The sequence below is a fragment of the Triticum aestivum genome, chromosome 7B, assembly GCF_018294505.1.
Source record: "Triticum aestivum cultivar Chinese Spring chromosome 7B, IWGSC CS RefSeq v2.1, whole genome shotgun sequence".
Classification (NCBI taxonomy): Eukaryota; Viridiplantae; Streptophyta; class Magnoliopsida; order Poales; family Poaceae; genus Triticum; species Triticum aestivum.
The window spans coordinates 506,237,677-506,246,014 of NC_057813.1; the positions used below are offsets into that span (position 1 = coordinate 506,237,677).

At 43.2% G+C, this 8,338-nt stretch overlaps 1 long non-coding RNA gene across 2 annotated transcripts; it reads left to right on the plus strand.

Moving 5' to 3' along the window:
- Positions 1–1,824: 1,824 nt before the first annotated feature.
- On the plus strand, positions 1,825–5,500 carry LOC123157804 (uncharacterized). Of its 2 annotated transcripts, none has more exons than XR_006479083.1 (2): positions 1,825–2,411; positions 2,666–5,500. It is a non-coding gene; the product is annotated as an uncharacterized lncRNA (long non-coding RNA). The 2 variants fall into 2 exon arrangements; XR_006479082.1 differs by having other exon boundaries at positions 2,693–5,500.
- The last annotated feature ends 2,838 nt before the right edge of the window (positions 5,501–8,338 follow it).

Sequence of the window (8,338 nt, forward strand, 5' to 3'; positions counted from 1 at the left end):
AGAGATAAAAGCATCTTTGCACTTGTTCCAAGAATCAATACTATTTTTAGGCAAAGACGAAAACCAAACTTTAGCACGATCTCTAAGTGAAAACGGAAATAACTTCAATTTGACAATACTAGTAAGCGTGCACGTGCAACGCACGTTTCTCAAATATGTTTGGAAACCCATATACTACTAAAGTTGATTTTTATTGGGTTGTTTTTAATTTAGTTTTTTCCACCCAAATAGAATATCATGAGCCTAACGGTGTAAGTGTGAGAGTGCAATGTACGATTCACACACATGACAATTTTTAAATTAAGAAAAGCACACAAATATATAATTATTATTTTTTGAAAAATTACAATTCAATCCCAGTGAAGCAACAATTAAAAACAAAATATTAAGCAACACTATACACTATTTATTCTCTAATAAAGGTCCATCTCTTTATGCCCATGGCATAGATATTGTTTGTTGCTTGTGCATCCATGGTAATAATAAATATTATTTAGGGGTGTTTTGGCTCCCGGAAACATTTGCTCCCGAATGGATAGTACCTAAAAAAAGTGGTAAAATGTTTTTTGAAAAAATCTTAATTTTTTTGGATGTTTGTGTTATTGTTGCAACTCGCAAGCATGCTTGACAATTTTCATGCGAAGTGGAGCAACAATGTTTCGTCGATAAAAAATAAATTTAGGGTGATATTTTCGGATAATATTTGGTGTTCAATTGTTGTTGTTTTTTTGCACAAGTCAAAATGTTTAACTGTTTCTTAAAACTTTGCAGGTAGCATTTGGATGTGACTTTGAATACATAATAAATTTGTTGGGATTACTATGACATTTCAAAAATCAATGTTCGCCCGCAAGAGCACATGCACCCAGGAGCCATTTCCGATATTTTCTATGAGCTCTTTTACAGTACCCGGTAATCAGTATGGACCCTTTATTCTCGAAATCCAACGGTGGTCATCCATCTATACCGCTCAATTGGACTAGCACCATCCCCAGCAGTATTCAGTGGCACTGGGCGCTCGGCCTGCAGGAGCACACATCCTGTGAGGATAATTTAGGGAGGGAGAGAAATCGTCCTGCCTCCCGAGTCCCGACGAAGTCAGCCCTTCCTCTTCCATTTCCCGCATGGCTGCACGCACGCCGGCACGCGCCCGTCGGAGCCCAGATCTGGCATCCACCCCTTCCTCTGTCACGCGGCCGCCGATGCATGTCGTCTTCTTCAGGGAATCGCATCCCTTTCCTCGGCCATGCTAATGGTCAGGCACTCCGGCAGGATGGTACAGTTGTCCGAGCCATTACACTTTTCGTCTACGGGGAGTAGCCTGTACCGACGAGGACGAAGCCGTGCGTGTGACGGTGTGCGGGCAATGTGTGCCCCGACAGGAGATGTGGCTGGATATGCAGCGACGCAGCAGCGAGGTCGACGCGCGCGGGCGGAGGGTGGTGGCTGGAGCACTCGCGGATACAGCGATACGACGGGGAGTTCGCTGATGGCGCAGTCGGCGACGAGCAGGGCGACGGGCGACGGCACAGGGCCCGCGATTTTTCTTTTTCCAAGTACAACGAACAGACCGATCGCTGATGGGCTGAAACAGACTAAATTACCCTCACAAAATCAACGGTTGATGATTTTATACTGCTCCATCCCCTCCGTAGCAGTATAGGGTACCATAAAAAAAGCTCATTTTCTATAGCTTCATACTCATCAGACATATACTATTATTCAATAAACAATATCCAACTTTTTAATAATTTGAATTAAAATTTAACTGCCGTCAGGTCCCTGCCTGACTTAATAAAAAATGACACCCGTCGGACACACACACACAACCGTGGCCACACACACCACTGACACACTCTCATCTTGCTCCCGGACAAGCAGCGCCTCCGCCTTCCCCATTGCATCCCGCCGCCGGCGCAGGGACCCTCCCCCTCCCTTGCTGCGCGCTGCTTCGGCAGGGACCATCCCTCCCCTGCCTCCCCACTCCCCACCGCTTGAGACGGCCGCCCTTCTCTTGCCTCTCCACCTCCGCCGGCGGAGGCGCAGACTTCGTCTCCACCAGATCCTCGGTCGCGGGCTCGACGGGAGCTCTCGAGGGCTCTGCAGCGCTGACCTCCTCTTCCGCGGGACAAGACGCATAACCGGAGCGAGCTCCGAGGAGCGCCAGCGAGGACGCATAGCTCCGATGGGTTGGGCGTGTCGCGAGCCTCACCGTGTGGCCAAGTACAACATGCTCCAGAGTGGATGGTCGATTCCCTCCCCATCTCGACCGTGACTGGTCTTTCGTCATTCCGCTTCTGCTCGGTGTGGCTCTGTCCGATAGCGCTGTCTGCGCCTTGACGCCGCCACCGTAGTCACAGCCCCACGCCTCGCGCCATGGCCGCTAGAAGCCCATGCCTTGGCCGCATTAGGTATTGTGCATAAGTGTTATCTAATAACCAGAAATGTTTTTATGTCAATTGCACATGCAATTCTATAGGCTGTGGAAACTGCTCTTTTACATTGGTACAATTGCAGTCTTAAGTTGGTAGTTTATTCGGTGACTACATAATATCTCTATATAATGCCATACAATAAGGCATATTTGTTTAGTCTTGCTTGGTCTGAATATTCTTACATGTAATTCTGGATGCTCTAGCTAATCATTTTTCTCATTTCTGACAAGATGCATTGTTGTATGGCATATGTGAAGGGAAGCAAGCTTGGATTCACTGGATGATGTACACACAGCAAGTGCACCTCGCTTTCATAATAGCAAGCAACCCCATTCTGAGGTACGTTCTCTTCGCGTGCAGCCTTTTTAAGAGTTTGATTTTTCCAGTTAGTCTCCTCTGATGGTGATCCTTGATAAGTGGTGTTTATCAATGTGTTGTCTCAGAAAATCGCTTTCTCCAGTGGTTGATAATTGTAGCTCTATATGCTTGTGTTGCAAACAGCAGAAGCAACTGGACGACCATTTGGTTCAAAAACTCAAACCACAGAACTTAAAAACATCACCTTCCGCAGCTGGTGTGTATCGTAGTTGGGTGACACGCAGTGGGCTTCTCCGCAGTGTGAAAATCTGTCAGAAAGAATTGGTCATAGATATGATTATACTTGTGATTGCTACATCATAAAGAACAGAAAAAAAATGGACAAACCAGGTGATATGTCCACGGGTGTCTTAGATGGAGTGCACCTTCAATTTAGAAAGGAGATGTAGCTTTGTTATGATCCCTTGCCTCACGTCTCCTTTTTAATATCTCATCCCTGTTTAGTGTATATCTCTCCTCTCCCTTTGTCTCTTCAATTCTTTTGGATCTGCTTTTTGACTTGTTTCCAAAAAAGTCTTCAGGATCTACAAGGTCCAAGTAGGTAAGAGTTGGTGATATAATTATTTACCATGGGTAAATAGCAAATCAAGTAAATAAGAAAGTCTTATACATCTCATTTTGGAAATTTCAAATGATCAAGGGGTGAAGTCTACTTTGATTTTTACCTTGTGCAGACTGAGGTTTGTTGCAGGTCCTTGTAGTCATGGTTTTCTTTAAAAAATCATACATCATTAGACCATGCTGAACTGACGTGTACTCCCTCCGTCCAAAAATACTTGTCGGAGAAATTGATAGAAATGGATGTATCTAGAACTAAAATATGATTAGATACATCCATTTCTCCGACGAGTATTTCCGGACGGAGGGAGTACATATTATGTTTTCAGATAACTCAACCTTGTTATCATATTATGTTTTCAGATAACTCAATCTTGTTACCATGCTGAATTATACTGACCAAAGTATGTACATACCTTACTCTTTAACTGCGTCTAGAAGTACTCAGATCCAGTGCTAGGATAAAAATGCTTCCTAATCCACCACCTCAATCTGATGAATTCCTACATGAATAACCAAAATGACTGCCTGGCCATATCTAATGTTGGTAACCATACTGTAACTTCCAGAATTTGATCACAAGAAAACTTCGCCAAACCGACATCTAGTTATTTAAAAAAAAATCACCTTATTAAGTACAGAAGTGGCACTTGGATTAAGCATTTGAAAAACATTCATGCATGGTACCCAATACCAATTGGCAGGCCAACATATAAGAACAAATTTTGATAACTGTATTGCAGATATTTAGAGAAGCATGTACTGATTTTTATTTGCACAAAATGATTTGTCGTAGATTGTCATAGAGATTTTGCATAGTCCTTTCATTCAGATGGCCTAAATCTAACATAAAAATGTGGCAATCCATTGGCACAAAATGGACTACATACAGTACTCTCAAGTCTGCAATACAATACCAGTTGGCAGGCCAACATTCAGAGAAGCATGTACTGAACTTAGGCTGTAGAAATTCAGAGAAGCATGAATTGGATTTAGCAAGTAGAAATTCAGAGAAGCTTGAGTGGAGGAGCCGAGTCTACCTTATCCTGAATATTGTTTACCTTTCCTATTATCAGTAGGGGTGTAACTTTTTTCTGTTAGGGGGAAAGAGGTGCTCAGGGTCTTTTAGTCCAGAACTTGTTGACTATCTACGTGCATGCTACAAGAGATAGGCATCTCCTAAATTATGTTTGCTAATTCTTTCGTTTAGCCAAGCTGGATGTCAGTCCTCCCTGTTATGTGCTTATATAACAAAACATATTAGAGAATAGAGATACGTTCAGTGCCATGCATTCTGTTTCATGCAAAGCACATAAACTTTATATTACAGGCCATTGTATTTTGTTTACTTGGTATATTAAGAAATATGAGCACAAATATAGTCATGTTTTTTTACTCTTTGTATTTATGAATTTCGACCCAAATCTGCCATGAGGTGAACTTTGACTGATGTCCACCATTTTGGTCAATATTTATTTTGTTGTCGCAAGTGTAGATTCTTCTAATTATGGTACTCCTAATAATTGAATATGTGGGGAGAGTCGGTGTTCCGTGAAACCAGATTGCTTTGCTTGCTACAGAGTATGAGCCACCAAGGTTTGTTTCCCGTCAGCTAGCTTCCTACACCCAGCTTGATGTTAAGGTAAAGAAAAATCTGAGATCAAAGTTTCTACCTGATCAAAGTTTGCTGGCTTGGTGAGGGCCTCGATATGGCGACGGTGGCAGCCCGCGCTTGCACCCATGGGTAGCAGAAGAAGAGCTGACAACTGCGACGTCAATCCGCGCTCATCCCCATGGGGCAGCAGACAACAGAGGAGCGGTGGTTGATGGCGGCGATATGCGCACGCCTCCGTGGGGCAGGAGAGGAGGAGAGACAACGTGTTGTGAAGGCAGAGAGAAAATTACGGGATAGAAATCCCAGAAATCCCCTATCCCCACTAATTGAGGACGAATGGGCAGTCGGCAGTCTGCTCAGCAGAACATTTAATCTGGAACGTTCATTTGTGTGGCAGACTTTTGATGTAATATGGACTGTTAGATGTAATTTAGTTCGACTGATCTAACACCTCTGGTAATCCTGTGTACACTTTGTGGTGTGTCTATAGTGGATATCATATTTGCTCTTTTAATAGTAGTATAGAAGAAGTGGCACTTGGATTAAGCATTTGAAAAACATTCATGCATGGTACCCAATACCAATTGGCAGGCCAACATATAAGAACAAATTTTGATAACTGTATTGCAGATATTTAGAGAAGCATGTACTGATTTTATTTGCACAAAATGATTTGTCGTAGATTGTCATAGAGATTTTGCATAGTCCTTTCATTCAAATGGCCTAAATCTAACATAAAAATGTGGCAATCCATTGGCACAAAATGGACTACATACAGTACTCTCAAGTCTGCAATACAATACCAGTTAGCAGGCCAACATTCAGAGAAGCATGTACTGAACTTTGGTTGTAGAAATTCAGAGAAGCATGTATTGGATTTAGCAAGTAGAAATTCAGAGAAGCTTGAGTGGAGGAGCCGAGTCTACCTTATCCTGAATATTGTTTACCTTTCCTATTATCAGTAGGGGTGTAACTTTTTTCTGTTAGGGGGAAAGAGGTGCTCAGGGTCTTTTAGTCCAGAACTTGTTGACTATCAACGTGCATGCTACAAGAGATAGGCATCTCCTAAATTATGTTCCGTGAAACCAGATTGCTTTGCTTGCTACAGAGTATGAGCCACCAAGGTTTGTTTCCCGTCAGCTAGCTTCCTACACCCAGCTTGATGTTAAGGTAAAGAAAAATCTGAGATCAAAGTTTCTACCTGATCAAAGTTTGCTGGCTTGGTGAGGGCCTCGATATGGCGACGGTGGCAGCCCGCGCTTGCACCCATGGGTCTGCCAAGGAGAGCGGCAGGCAGCCACGGCGCCCAGCGCCCACGTCCGTGGGGCAGCAGAGGTGGAGCGGACAGCGGCGTCTGAGTCTTGTGTTCGCGCCCGTGGGGTAGCAGAAGAAGAGTTGACAAGTGCGACGTCGATCCGCGCTCATGCCCATGGGGCAGCAGACAACAGAGGAGCGGTGGTTGATGGCGGCGATATGTGCATGCCTCCGTGGGGCAGGAGAGGAGGAGAGACAATGTGTTGTGAAGGCAGAGAGAAAATCACGGGATAGAAATCCCCTATCCCCCTAATTGAGGACGAACGGGTGTGCGGGGCAGTCTGCTCGGCAGAACATTTAATCTGGAACGTTCATTTGTGTGGCAGACTTTTGATGTAATATGGACTGTTAGATGTAATTTAGTTCGACTGATCTAACGCCTCTGCTAATCCTGTGTACATTCTGTGGTGTGTCTATAGGGGATATCATATTTGCTCTTTTAATAGTAGTATAGATTGTTATCGGTATCTTTTTTTTTTGCATATCACACAAATCAACAAAATTATTTAGATGGGTAGCGGCATCTTCACTAGGAAGGCCGGCGAATTGATCTTTCATAACAAGATTCAGCAAAGCAGCATTGATTTCACAAGACTCAACATCATTAAGAGGAGCAATCGGAGTACTAAAGAAATCATTATTATTGGTATTCGAGAAATCACACAATTTGGTATTATCTTGCGCCATGGCAACAAGTAATCCAACACACAAGCAAACAGAAAAACGGCAAGCAAAAAGAGAGGAGGAGGTTGGGAAAGAGAGGGCAAATAAAACGGCAAGGGTGAAGTGGGGGAGAGGAAAACGAGAGGCAAATGGTAAATAATGTAAATGCGAGGGAGATGGGTTTGTGATAGGTACTTGGTATGTCTTGACTTGAGAGAAGACCTCCCCGGCAACGGCGCCAGAAATCCTTCTTGCTACATCTTGAGCTAGCGTTGGTTTTCCTCGAAGAGGAGAGGATGATGCAGCAAGTGTAGCGTAAGTATTTCCCTCAGTTTTTGAGAACCAAGGTATCAATCCAGTAGGAGGCTCCTCAAAAGTCACACGCGCCTACACAAACAAACAGAGAACTCGCAACCAACGCAATAAAGAGGTTGTCAATCCCTTCACGTCCACTTGCGAAAGTGAGATCTGATAGAGATAGTATGATAAGATAAATATATTTTTGATATTTTATAACATAGATGCAAAAAGTAAAGATGCAAATAAAAGTAGATTGAAAGCAAATAAGATAAGAGATAGACCCGAGGGCCATAGGTTTCACTATAGGCTTCTCTCGAGAGCATAAGTATTACGGTGGGTGAACAAATTACTGTCGAGCAATTGATAGAAAAGCGAATAATTATGACGTTATCTAGGCATGATCATGTATATAGGCATCACGTTCATAATAAGTAGACCGACTCCTGCCTGCATCTACTACTATTACTCCACACATCGACCGCTATCCAGCATGCATCTAGAGTATTAAGTTCATAAGAACATAGAAAAGCATTAAGCAAGATGACATGATGTAGAAGGATAAACTCATGCAATATGATATAAACCCCATCTTGTTATCCTCGATGGCAACAATACAATACGTGTCTTGCAACCCTTTCTGTCACTGGGTAAGAACACCGCAAGATTGAACCCAAAGCTAAGCACTTCTCCCATGGCAAGAAAGATCAATCTAGTAGGCCAAACCAAACCGATAATTCGAAGAGACTTGCAAAGATAACTCAGTCATACATAAAAGAATTCAGAGAAGATTCAATTAATATCCACAGATAAATCTGATCATAAACCCACAATTCATTGGATCTTGACAAACACACCGCAAAAAGAGATTGCATCGAATAGATCTCCACAAGAGAAGGGGAGAACATTGTATTGAGATCCAAAAAGAGAGAAGAAGTCATCTAGCTAATAACTATGGACCCGTAGGTCTGAGGTAAACTACTCACAACTCATAGGAGGGGCAAGGATGTTGATGTAGAGGCCCTCCATGGTCGATTCCCCTCCGGCAGAGTGCCGGCCAAGGCTCCAAGATAGGATC